Here is a 14824-nt window from a genome sequence, read left to right as displayed (position 1 = left end):
GTGCCGCCTGGGTCCGAGAGTAAAATGATGCCCCCCCCCAAGTAGTAACATTACTGATTAGCATATCAACCTACTAGCCTTGCCTTTGACCTTACTAAGCCTGCATGCAACTAATGCTTATGCACAATTGCGCAATAAGTGAGAAGGTAGTAAGGGAAGAGATGCCCTTGCCCCACCTTGAATGTCACCCCTGACCAGTTCTGTGTCTCTGTCACTGGGTCTGACAGTGACTGACTCAGTCAATGACGTGCTGCCCCTTTATCAAGTGCTTCCTGGGTCCATTGGACTTACTTAGTCCCATGGTTTAGTCAGCCTTGCTGATACTTTAGGATTTACCATCACTTTAACTTTTCTCTGAAGCAATACTCACCACCGGCAGCTCTCTGAGCAGGCATTGTTTGAATACTGATCCTCTAGATCAGAGCTTTCCAAACGTTTCATGTTGGTGACACACTTTTTAGACCCACATAATTTTGTGACACAGTAATTCAGTTGTACAAGCAAACAGGAGGTTAAACTAACTTGCTTTAAGAGATACGGACACATACATAAATTATATAATAACGAAATGTATTTACAAGTAACAGTAAGTATGTGCAAGAATTAATAACACCAATAGCTACTTACTATTTTAATGGGATGTATGAGGTTGATGGGATGAACACAGTTTCTGAATATTTGGTGGAATATTAGATAAAGACCCTAGCATTTCATCATCAAGCATTTTTAAGCTTCCACTTCCTATCCATATATCAAGACCAGGAGCAGCAATGCACTACTGGGAACTAGCTGCAAAAAAAACAAACCCTTTGACTTCAGCTCAGCATTTAAGCTGTCACCCTTAGAGCTCAGCGAGTCTGACTAACTGCTGCGCGCACTGCAAACTCACTGCTATCCCACTCACTGACTACACATGCAGTCACGAGCCAATTGAGGAGACTACACGTGCAGTAAGGAGCCAATGTGCCGCCAATGGGAATAGTTTCAGTTCCCGCTGAGCTGCGCCAATAGGTTAAGATGATGTGTGACCCACTAGGTATCAATCAACACAAGCAGCCAGTGTCTATGCAGGGACACTAATGTGTCCCTGCATAGACACTGCTGCCGACACACTGTGTCCCTGCATAGACACTGCTGCCGACACACTAATGTGTCCCTGCATAGACACTGCTGCCGACACACTAATGTGTCCCTGCATAGACACTGCTGCCGACACACTAATGTGTCCCTGCATAGACACTGCTGCCGACACACTAATGTGTCCCTGCATAGACACTGCTGCTAACACACTAATGTGTCCCTGCATAGACACTGCTGCTGACACACTAATGTGTCCCTGCATAGACACTGCTGCTAACACACTGTGTCCCTGCATAGACACTGCTGCTAACACACTAATGTGTCCCTGCATAGACACTGCTGCTAACACACTGTGTCCCTGCATAGACACTGCTGCTAACACACTAATGTGTCCCTGCATAGACACTGCTGCCGACACACTAATGTGTCCCTGCATAGACACTGCTGCTAACACACTAATGTGTCCCTGCATAGACACTGCTGCTGACACACTGTGTCCCTGCATAGACACTGCTGCTAACACACTAATGTGTCCCTGCATAGACACTGCTGCCGGCACACTAATGTGTCCCTGCATAGACACTGCTGCTAACACACTAATGTGTCCCTGCATAGACACTGCTGCTAACACACTAATGTGTCCCTGCATAGACACTGCTGCTAACACACTAATGTGTCCCTGCATAGACACTGCTGCTAACACACTAATGTGTCCCTGCATAGACACTGCTGCTAACACACTAATGTGTCCCTGCATAGACACTGCTGCTAACACACTAATGTGTCCCTGCATAGACACTGCTGCTAACACACTAATGTGTCCCTGCATAGACACTGCTGCTAACACACTAATGTGTCCCTGCATAGACACTGCTGCTAACACACTAATGTGTCCCTGCATAGACACTGCTGCCGGCACACTGTATCCCTGCATAGACACTGCTGCCGGCACACTGTATCCCTGCATAGACACTGCTGCCGGCACACTAATGTGTCCCTGCATAGACACTGCTGCTAACACACTAATGTGTCCCTGCATAGACACTGCTGCTAACACACTAATGTGTCCCTGCATAGACACTGCTGCCGACACACTAAGGTGTCCCTGCATAGACACTGCTGCTAACACACTAATGTGTCCCTGCATAGACACTGCTGCTAACACACTAATGTGTCCCTGCATAGACACTGCTGCTAACACACTAATGTGTCCCTGCATAGACACTGCTGCTAACACACTAATGTGTCCCTGCATAGACACTGCTGATAACACACTGTGTCCCTGCATAGACACTGCTGCTAACACACTAATGTGTCCCTGCATAGACACTGCTGCTAACACACTAATGTGTCCCTGCATAGACACTGCTGCCGGCACACTGTATCCCTGCATAGACACTGCTGCCGGCACACTGTATCCCTGCATAGACACTGCTGCCGGCACACTAATGTGTCCCTGCATAGACACTGCTGCTAACACACTAATGTGTCCCTGCATAGACACTGCTGCTAACACACTAATGTGTGCCTGCATAGACACTGCTGCCGACACACTAAGGTGTCCCTGCATAGACACTGCTGCTAACACACTGTGTCCCTGCATAGACACTGCTGCTAACACACTAATGTGTCCCTGCATAGACACTGCTGCTAACACACTAATGTGTCCCTGCATAGACACTGCTGCCGGCACACTAATGTGTCCCTGCATAGACACTGCTGCTAACACACTAATGTGTCCCTGCATAGACACTGCTGCTAACACACTAATGTGTCCCTGCATAGACACTGCTGCTAACACGTCCCTGCATAGACACTGCTGCTAACACACTAATGTGTCCCTGCATAGACACTGCTGCTGACACACTAATGTGTCCCTGCATAGACACTGCTGCTGACACACTAATGTGTCCCTGCATAGACACTGCTGCTAACACACTAATGTGTCCCTGCATAGACACTGCTGCTGACACACTAATGTGTCCCTGCATAGACACTGCTGCCGACACACTAATGTGTCCCTGCATAGACACTGCTGCCGACACACTAATGTGTCCCTGCATAGACACTGCTGCTAACACACTAATGTGTCCCTGCATAGACACTGCTGCCAACACACTAATGTGTCCCTGCATAGACACTGCTGCCAACACACTAATGTGTCCCTGCATAGACACTGCTGCTGACACACTAATGTGTCCCTGCATAGACACTGCTGCTAACACACTAATGTGTCCCTGCATAGACACTGCTGCCAACACACTAATGTGTCCCTGCATAGACACTGCTGCCGACACACTAATGTGTCCCTGCATAGACACTGCTGCTGACACACTAATGTGTCCCTGCATAGACACTGCTGCTAACACACTAATGTGTCCCTGCATAGACACTGCTGCTAACACACTAATGTGTCCCTGCATAGACACTGCTGCTAACACACTAATGTGTCCCTGCATAGACACTGCTGCTGACACACTAATGTGTCCCTGCATAGACACTGCTGCTGACACACTAATGTGTCCCTGCATAGACACTGCTGCTAACACACTAATGTGTCCCTGCATAGACACTGCTGCTAACACACTAATGTGTCCCTGCATAGACACTGCTGCTAACACACTAATGTGTCCCTGCATAGACACTGCTGCTAACACACTAATGTGTGCCTGCATAGACACTGCTGCCGACACACTAAGGTGTCCCTGCATAGACACTGCTGCTAACACACTGTGTCCCTGCATAGACACTGCTGCTAACACACTAATGTGTCCCTGCATAGACACTGCTGCTAACACACTAATGTGTCCCTGCATAGACACTGCTGCCGGCACACTAATGTGTCCCTGCATAGACACTGCTGCTAACACACTAATGTGTCCCTGCATAGACACTGCTGCTAACACACTAATGTGTCCCTGCATAGACACTGCTGCTAACACGTCCCTGCATAGACACTGCTGCTAACACACTAATGTGTCCCTGCATAGACACTGCTGCTGACACACTAATGTGTCCCTGCATAGACACTGCTGCTGACACACTAATGTGTCCCTGCATAGACACTGCTGCTAACACACTAATGTGTCCCTGCATAGACACTGCTGCTGACACACTAATGTGTCCCTGCATAGACACTGCTGCCGACACACTAATGTGTCCCTGCATAGACACTGCTGCCGACACACTAATGTGTCCCTGCATAGACACTGCTGCTAACACACTAATGTGTCCCTGCATAGACACTGCTGCCAACACACTAATGTGTCCCTGCATAGACACTGCTGCCAACACACTAATGTGTCCCTGCATAGACACTGCTGCCGACACACTAATGTGTCCCTGCATAGACACTGCTGCTAACACACTAATGTGTCCCTGCATAGACACTGCTGCCAACACACTAATGTGTCCCTGCATAGACACTGCTGCTGACACACTAATGTGTCCCTGCATAGACACTGCTGCTGACACACTAATGTGTCCCTGCATAGACACTGCTGCTAACACACTAATGTGTCCCTGCATAGACACTGCTGCTGACACACTAATGTGTCCCTGCATAGACACTGCTGCTAACACACTAATGTGTCCCTGCATAGACACTGCTGCTAACACACTAATGTGTCCCTGCATAGACACTGCTGCTAACACACTAATGTGTCCCTGCATAGACACTGCTGCTAACACACTAATGTGTCCCTGCATAGACACTGCTGCTGACACACTGTGTCATGACACACAGTTTGGAAAGCACTGCTCTAGTTGCATGCAGTACGTGTGTTTACACCACTGGAAAAACAGCAATAACTTTTTCTAGAAGCAATTTTGCTATGTGATATAAAAATGTTTCTATCTATAACAAATGCACCCATACTCATTTTAATTTTAACCTTTCTATCCAGTTAATGGGCAGTAGTTGGTGGTTTACAGCATTTATAAATGTTAAATAATTTAAATAGAATTTATATTTTCATAGTGTTTTACGATGATATCCTTTAAAAATAATATTATGTGGGAGAAAATCTCTCATTTGAGATATTGTAATATTGATGTTTAAGTTAAAAACTGGCTTTCTATTAAGACATTACAAATAATTTTCGATATTTAACACGTGGTTAAACCTGAAATGGGCGTTGAGTCTTGTATGTTCCATTTCCGGTTCTATTCCTTTATTTATTTATTTTTTAAATAGTTTATTCACATAACTGATATACGTGATAGATAACAACTGAGATTAATAAATGAATATAACAAAACTTGAAATAGACATGGAGTCTTTTATATTCCACTTCAGGTTCTAATCCTTAAAAAAAAAAAAAAAAGTTTATCCATATAACAAATATATTTTATAAATAACGTAAAGTTTCTTTAACAGTTATTTAGATAATAATTATAGAAATAAAAACTGTTTCCGCCCGGTTTCGAACCGGGGACCTTTCGCGTGTTAGGCGAACGTGATAACCACTACACTACGGAAACTCCTGCTGTAGTCAGTGTTCATTCACCTGTGAGAAATATCTTGTTAGTTGGTACTTCTTTTTATAAACATAACTACGAATTGGTTTTATTCGCTGCTTATGCGCTAAATTATATAATATTATTTTGCTTGGGTTATAACGCTGATTTCCCATCATGTATACACAATACTAACACAACAAAACATTACGTCCCTGGGTGGGCTTGAACCACCAACCTTTCGGTTAACAGCCGAACGCGCTAACCGATTGCGCCACAGAGACGTTGTGGTAATAGGGAACTGTACACAGTTTTATCTATGTATTAGGTTGGAGAAAAAACGTTACTATTAATTTAAACTCTTCAAATAAAGTCAGAAGAAAACCGTTCGAGAATTTAGTGTCCAATGCACATAAAATGCTGTTTTGTAATGTGTTTTTTATACACAGTGCACATAAAATGTTGTTTTGTAATGTGTTTTTTATACACAGTGCACATAAAATGCTGTTTTGTAATGTGTTTTTATACACAGTGCACATAAGATGTTTTGTATTTTTATACACAGTGCACATAAAATGTTTTGTATTTTTATACACAGTGCACATAAAAAGATGTTTTGTAATGTGTTTTTATACACAGTGCACATAAGATGTTTTGTAATATGTTTTTATACACAGTGCACATAAAATGTTGTTTTGTGTTTTTTATACACAGTGCACATAAGATGCTGTTTTGTAATGTGTTTTTATACACAGTGCACATAAGATGTTTTGTGTTTTTATACACAGTGCACATAAGATGTTGTTTTGTAATGTGTTTTTATACACAGTGCACATAAAATGCTGTTTTGTAATGTGTTTTTTATACACAGTGCACATAAAATGCTGTTTTGTAATGTGTTTTTTATACACAGTGCACATAAAATGCTGTTTTGTAATGTGTTTTTTATACACAGTGCACATAAAATGTTGTTTTGTAATGTATTTTTATACACAGTGCACATAAAATGCTGTTTTGTAATGTGTTTTTTTATACACAGTGCACATAAAATGTTGTTTTGTAATGTGTTTTTTATACACAGTGCACATAAGATGTTTTGTAATATGTTTTTATACACAGTGCACATAAAATGTTGTTTTGTGTTTTTTATACACAGTGCACATAAGATGCTGTTTTGTAATGTGTTTTTATACACAGTGCACATAAGATGTTTTGTGTTTTTATACACAGTGCACATAAGATGTTGTTTTGTAATGTGTTTTTATACACAGTGCACATAAAATGCTGTTTTGTAATGTGTTTTTTATACACAGTGCACATAAAATGCTGTTTTGTAATGTGTTTTTTATACACAGTGCACATAAAATGCTGTTTTGTAATGTGTTTTTATACACAGTGCACATAAAATGCTGTTTTGTAATGTGTTTTTTATACACAGTGCACATAAGATGTTTTGTATTTTTATACACAGTGCACATAAGATGTTTTGTAATATGTTTTTATACACAGTGCACATAAAATGTTGTTTTGTAATGTGTTTTTTATACACAGTGCACATAAAATGCTGTTTTGTAATGTGTTTTTTATACACAGTGCACATAAGATGCTGTTTTGTAATGTGTTTTTATACACAGTGCACATAAGATGTTTTGTGTTTTTATACACAGTGCACATAAAATGTTGTTTTGTAATGTGTTTTTATACACAGTGCACATAAGATGCTGTTTTGTAATGTGTTTTTATACACAGTGCACATAAAATGTTGTTTTGTAATGTGTTTTTATACACAGTGCACATCAAATGCTGTTTTGTAATGTGTTTGTATACACAGTGCGCATAAAATGCTGTTTTGTAATGTGTTTTTATACACATTGCACATAAAATGTTGTTTCGTAATGTGTTTTTTATACAAAGTGCACATAAAATGTTGTTTTGTAATGTTTTTATACACAGTGCACATAAAATGTTGTTTTGTAATGTGTTTTTTTATACACAGTGCACATAAAATGTTGTTTTGTGTTTTTTATACACAGTGCACCTAAGATGCTGTTTTGTAATGCGTTTTTATACACAGTGCACATAAGATGTTTTGTGTTTTTATACACAGTGCACATAAAATGTTGTTTTGTAATGTGTTTTTATACACAGTGCACATCAAATGCTGTTTTGTAATGTGTTTTTATACACAGTGCACATAAAATGCTGTTTTGTAATGTGTTTTTATACACAGTGCACATAAAATGTTGTTTTGTAATGTGTTTTTATACACAGTGCACATAAAATGTTGTTTTGTAATGTGTTTTTATACACAGTGCACATAAAATGCTGTTTTGTAATGTGTTTTTATACACAGTGCACATAAAATGCTGTTTTGTAATGTGTTTTTATACACAGTGCACATAAAATGCTGTTTTGTAATGTGTTTTTATACACAGTGCACATAAAATGCTGTTTTGTAATGTGTTTTTATACACAGTGCACATAAAAAGATGTTTTGTAATGTGTTTTTATACACAGTGCACATAAAATGTTGTTTTGTAATGTGTTTTTTATACTATGATTATAGGCTATGATTACGGCGTTTAGCCGAAACATGTAAGCCACTGGTGCTACGCTCTTTTCTACACATTGGCTGATGTTGTGACCGAGTGAGCTGCGTCTCACAAGAATTTTCTTTTTAACGAACTCAATAAAGGATTGCTTTTACTATATCAACCTGGGACTCTACCTCTTTCTTTTGATGCCTTTGACCAGCATTTGAGTCCAGGTTGCCTACTCCTCATCTACTGTCGGACCGGGTGAACACGCTGACCTCTTACTCACACCCTTTTCCTACGTCACGCGGTGACACGTACAGAGCTGCAGACCGGGTTTTGCACAGAGGCGGAAGGAAGAGAAGTCGGCAGACACGCTGCCATCGGATATCGCTCCGTTTATACAAAGGACTTTCTCTCTTCAGTGCTAAAGGTACACCTCTCTCATTTTTGGCTCATACAAAGTACTGTTTGGGGGTGTTTGTGTCGACTAAGTCCCGGTGCCAGGCTTGGCTCTCTTTACTCATACACGGATTAAAGTGTTAATCATTCCTTCCTTGTTTATACACAGTGCACATAAGATGTTGTTTTGTAATGTGTTTTTATACACAGTGCACATAAAATGTTGTTTTGTAATGTGTTTTATACACATTGAACATCAAATGCTGTTTTGTAATGTGTTTGTATACACAGTGCACATAAAATGCTGTTTTGTAATGTTTTTTATACACAGTGCACATAAAATGCTGTTTTGTAATGTGTTTTTTTTATACACAGTGCACATAAAATGCTGTTTTATAATGTGTTTTTATACACAGTGCACATAAAATGCTGTTTTGTAATGTGTTTTTATACACAGTGCACATCAAATGCTGTTTTGTAATGTGTTTTTCTACACAGTGCACATAAGATGTTTTGTATTTTTATACACAGTGCACATAAAAAGTTGTTTTGTAATGTGTTTTTTATACACAGTGCACATAAAATGTTTTGTAATGTATTTGTATACACAGTGCACATAAGATGTTTTGTGTTTATATACACAGTGCACATAAGATGTTTTGTGTTTATATACACAGTGCACATAAGATGTTTTGTAATGTGTTTTTATACACAGTGCACATAAAATGTTGTTTTGTGTTTTTCATACACAGTGCACATAAAATGTTGTTTTGTGTTTTTCATACACAGTGCACATAAAATGTTGTTTTGTGTTTTTCATACACAGTGCACATAAGATGTTGTTTTGTGTTTTTTATACACAGTGCACATAAAATGTTTTGTATTTTTATACACAGTGCACATAAGATGTTGTTTTGTGTTTTTTATACACAGTGCACATAAGATGTTGTTTTGTGTTTTTTATACACAGTGCACATAAAATGTTGTTTTGTAATGTATTTTTATACACAGTGCACATAAGATGCTGTTTTGTAATGTGTTTTTTATACACAGTGCACATAAGATGTTTTGTATTTTTATACACAGTGCACATAAGATGTTGTTTTGTAATGTGTTTTTTATACACAGTGCACATAAGATGTTTTGTATTTTTATACACAGTGCACATAAGATGTTTTGTAATATGTTTTTAAACACAGTGCACATAAAATGTTGTTTTGTAATGTGTTTTTTATACACAGTGCACATAAAATGCTGTTTTGTAATGTGTTTTTTATACACAGTGCACATAAGATGCTGTTTTGTAATGTGTTTTTATACACAGTGCACATAAGATGTTTTGTGTTTTTATACACAGTGCACATAAAATGTTGTTTTGTAATGTGTTTTTATACACAGTGCACATAAGATGCTGTTTTGTAATGTGTTTTTATACACAGTGCACATAAAATGTTGTTTTGTAATGTGTTTTTATACACAGTGCACATCAAATGCTGTTTTGTAATGTGTTTGTATACACAGTGCGCATAAAATGCTGTTTTGTAATGTGTTTTTTATACACAGTGCACATAAAATGTTGTTTTGTAATGTGTTTTTATACACATTGCACATAAAATGTTGTTTCGTAATGTGTTTTTTATACAAAGTGCACATAAAATGTTGTTTTGTAATGTTTTTATACACAGTGCACATAAAATGTTGTTTTGTAATGTGTTTTTTTATACACAGTGCACATAAAATGTTGTTTTGTGTTTTTTATACACAGTGCACATAAGATGCTGTTTTGTAATGCGTTTTTATACACAGTGCACATAAGATGTTTTGTGTTTTTATACACAGTGCACATAAAATGTTGTTTTGTAATGTGTTTTTATACACAGTGCACATCAAATGCTGTTTTGTAATGTGTTTTTATACACAGTGCACATCAAATGCTGTTTTGTAATGTGTTTTTATACACAGTGCACATAAAATGCTGTTTTGTAATGTGTTTTTATACACAGTGCACATAAAATGTTGTTTTGTAATGTGTTTTTATACACAGTGCACATAAAAAGATGTTTTGTAATGTGTTTTTATACACAGTGCACATAAAAAGATGTTTTGTAATGTGTTTTTATACACAGTGCACATAAAATGTTGTTTTGTAATGTGTTTTTTATACTATGATTATAGGCTATGATTACGGCGTTTAGCCGAAACATGTAAGCCACTGGTGCTACGCTCTTTTCTACACATTGGCTGATGTTGTGACCGAGTGAGCTGCGTCTCACAAGAATTTTCTTTTTAACGAACTCAATAAAGGATTGCTTTTACTATATCAACCTGGGACTCTACCTCTTTCTTTTGATGCCTTTGACCAGCATTTGAGTCCAGGTTGCCTACTCCTCATCTACTGTCGGACCGGGTGAACACGCTGACCTCTTACTCACACCCTTTTCCTACGTCACGCGGTGACACGTACAGAGCTGCAGACCGGGTTTTGCACAGAGGCGGAAGGAAGAGAAGTCGGCAGACACGCTGCCATCGGATATCGCTCCGTTTATACAAAGGACTTTCTCTCTTCAGTGCTAAAGGTACACCTCTCTCATTTTTGGCTCATACAAAGTACTGTTTGGGGGTGTTTGTGTCGACTAAGTCCCGGTGCCAGGCTTGGCTCTCTTTACTCATACACGGATTAAAGTGTTAATCATTCCTTCCTTGTTTATACACAGTGCACATAAGATGTTGTTTTGTGTTTTTTATACACAGTGCACATAAAATGTTGTTTTGTAATGTATTTTTATACACAGTGCACATAAGATGCTGTTTTGTAATGTGTTTTTTATACACAGTGCACATAAAATGTTGTTTTGTAATGTGTTTTATACACAGTGCACATCAAATGCTGTTTTGTAATGTGTTTGTATACACAGTGCACATAAAATGCTGTTTTGTAATGTTTTTTATACACAGTGCACATAAAATGCTGTTTTGTAATGTGTTTTTTTATACACAGTGCACATAAAATGCTGTTTTATAATGTGTTTTTATACACAGTGCACATAAAATGCTGTTTTGTAATGTGTTTTTTATACACAGTGCACATCAAATGCTGTTTTGTAATGTGTTTTTCTACACAGTGCACATAAGATGTTTTGTATTTTTATACACAGTGCACATAAAAAGTTGTTTTGTAATGTGTTTTTTATACACAGTGCACATAAAATGTTTTGTAATGTGTTTTTATACACAGTGCACATAAAATGTTTTGTAATGTATTTGTATACATAGTGCACATAAGATGTTTTGTGTTTATATACACAGTGCACATAAGATGTTTTGTAATGTGTTTTTATACACAGTGCACATAAAATGTTTTGTAATGTATTTGTATACATAGTGCACATAAGATGTTTTGTGTTTATATACACAGTGCACATAAGATGTTTTGTAATGTGTTTTTATACACAGTGCACATAAAATGTTGTTTTGTGTTTTTCATACACAGTGCACATAAAATGTTGTTTTGTGTTTTTCATACACAGTGCACATAAGATGTTGTTTTGTGTTTTTTATACACAGTGCACATAAAATGTTTTGTATTTTTATACACAGTGCACATAAGATGTTGTTTTGTGTTTTTTATACACAGTGCACATAAGATGTTTTGTATTTTTATACACAGTGCACATAAGATGTTGTTTTGTGTTTTTTATACACAGTGCACATAAGATGTTGTTTTGTGTTTTTTATACACAGTGCACATACAATGTTGTTTTGTAATGTATTTTTATACACAGTGCACATAAGATGCTGTTTTGTAATGTGTTTTTTATACACAGTGCACATAAGATGTTTTGTATTTTTATACACAGTGCACATAAGATGTTGTTTTGTAATGTGTTTTTTATACACAGTGCACATAAGATGTTTTGTATTTTTATACACAGTGCACATAAGATGTTGTTTTGTAATGTGTTTTTTATACACAGTGCACATAAGATGTTTTGTATTTTTATACACAGTGCACATAAGATGTTGTTTTGTAATGTGTTTTTTATACACAGTGCACATAAGATGTTGTTTTCTGTTTTTATACACAGTGCACATAAAATGTTGTTTTTTGTTTTTTATACACAGTGCACATAAGATGCTGTTTTGTAATGTGTTTTTTATACACAGTGCACATAAGATAATGTTTTGTAATGTGTTTTTATACACAGTGCACATAAGATGCTGTTTTGTAATGTGTTTTTATACACAGTGCACATAAGATGCTGTTTTGTAATGTGTTTTTTATACACAGTGCACATAAGATGCTGTTTTGTAATGTGTTTATATACACAGTGCACATAAGATGTTGTTTTGTGTTTTTTATACACAGTGCACATAAAATGTTGTTTTGTAATGTGTTTTTTTATACACAGTGCACATAAGATGTTTTGTATTTTTATACACAGTGCACATAAGATGTTTTGTATTTTTATACACAGTGCACATAAGATGTTGTTTTGTAATGTGTTTTTATACACAGTGCACATAAGATGTTGTTTTGTAATGTGTTTTTATACACAGTGCACATAAAATGTTGTTTTGTGTTTTTATACACAGTGCACATAAAATGTTGTTTTGTAATGTGTTTTTATACACAGTGCACATAAAATGCTGTTTTGTAATGTGTTTTTATACACAGTGCACATCAAATGCTGTTTTGTAATGTGTTTTTATACACAGTGCACATCAAATGCTGTTTTGTAATGTGTTTTTATACACAGTGCACATAAGATGCTGTTTTGTAATGTGTTTTTATACACAGTGCACATAAGATGCTGTTTTGTAATGTGTTTTTATACACAGTGCACATAAGATGCTGTTTTGTAATGTGTTTTTATACACAGTGCACATAAGATGCTGTTTTGTAATGTGTTTTTTATACACAGTGCACATAAGATGTTTTGTGTTTTTTATACACAGTGCACATAAAATGTTTTGTATTTTTATACACAGTGCACATAAGATGTTTTGTGTTTTTTATACACAGTACACATAAGATGTTTTGTGTTTTTTATACACAGTGCACATAAGATGCTGTTTTGTAATGTGTTTTTTATACACAGTGCACATAAGATGCTGTTTTGTAATGTGTTTTTATACACAGTGCACATAAAATGTTGTTTTGTGTTTTTATACACAGTGCACATAAGATGTTTTGTGTTTTTTATACACAGTGCACATAAGATGTTGTTTTGTAATGTGTTTTTATACACAGTGCACATAAGATGCTGTTTTGTAATGTGTTTTTATACACAGTGCACATAAGATGCTGTTTTGTAATGTGTTTTTATACACAGTGCACATAAGATGCTGTTTTGTAATGTGTTTTTATACACAGTGCACATAAAATGCTGTTTTGTAATGTGTTTTTATACACAGTGCACATAAAATGTTGTTTTGTAATGTGTTTTTATACACAGTGCACATCAAATGCTGGTTTGTAATGTGTTTTTTATACACAGTGCACATAAGATGCTGTTTTGTAATGTGTTTTTATACACAGTGCACATCAAATGCTGATTTGTAATGTGTTTTTATACACAGTGCACATAAGATGTTTTGTGTTTTTTATACACAGTGCACATAAGATGTTGTTTTGTAATGTGTTTTTATATACAGTGCACATAAAATGTTGTTTTGTAATGTGTTTTTTTATACACAGTGCACATAAGATGTTTTGTATTTTTATACACAGTGCACATAAGATGTTTTGTATTTTTATACACAGTGCACATAAGATGTTGTTTTGTAATGTGTTTTTATACACAGTGCACATAAGATGTTGTTTTGTAATGTGTTTTTATACACAGTGCACATAAAATGTTGTTTTGTGTTTTTATACACAGTGCACATAAAATGTTGTTTTGTAATGTGTTTTTATACACAGTGCACATAAAATGCTGTTTTGTAATGTGTTTTTATACACAGTGCACATCAAATGCTGTTTTGTAATGTGTTTTTATACACAGTGCACATCAAATGCTGTTTTGTAATGTGTTTTTATACACAGTGCACATAAGATGCTGTTTTGTAATGTGTTTTTATACACAGTGCACATAAGATGCTGTTTTGTAATGTGTTTTTATACACAGTGCACATAAGATGCTGTTTTGTAATGTGTTTTTATACACAGTGCACATAAGATGCTGTTTTGTAATGTGTTTTTTATACACAGTGCACATAAGATGTTTTGTGTTTTTTATACACAGTGCACATAAAATGTTTTGTATTTTTATACACAGTGCACATAAGATGTTTTGTGTTTTTTATACACAGTACACATAAGATGTTTTGTGTTTTTTATACACAGTGCA

General features: G+C 36.7%; 2 non-coding genes across 2 annotated transcripts; both read right to left on the bottom strand.

Moving 5' to 3' along the window:
• Positions 1–5489: 5489 nt before the first annotated feature.
• On the bottom strand, positions 5490–5562 carry TRNAV-AAC (transfer RNA valine (anticodon AAC)). Its single transcript has one exon. It is a non-coding gene; the product is annotated as a tRNA-Val (tRNA).
• Positions 5563–5748: 186 nt separating this feature from the next.
• On the bottom strand, positions 5749–5822 carry TRNAN-GUU (transfer RNA asparagine (anticodon GUU)). The gene has a single exon. It is a non-coding gene; the product is annotated as a tRNA-Asn (tRNA).
• Positions 5823–14824: the final 9002 nt, after the last annotated feature.

The sequence above is a fragment of the Bombina bombina genome, chromosome 3 (genome assembly GCF_027579735.1).
Source record: "Bombina bombina isolate aBomBom1 chromosome 3, aBomBom1.pri, whole genome shotgun sequence".
NCBI classification, from domain to species: domain Eukaryota; kingdom Metazoa; phylum Chordata; class Amphibia; order Anura; family Bombinatoridae; genus Bombina; species Bombina bombina.
Note: the sequence above shows the minus strand (reverse complement) of the source record. Positions and strands in the feature narration are given on the sequence as shown.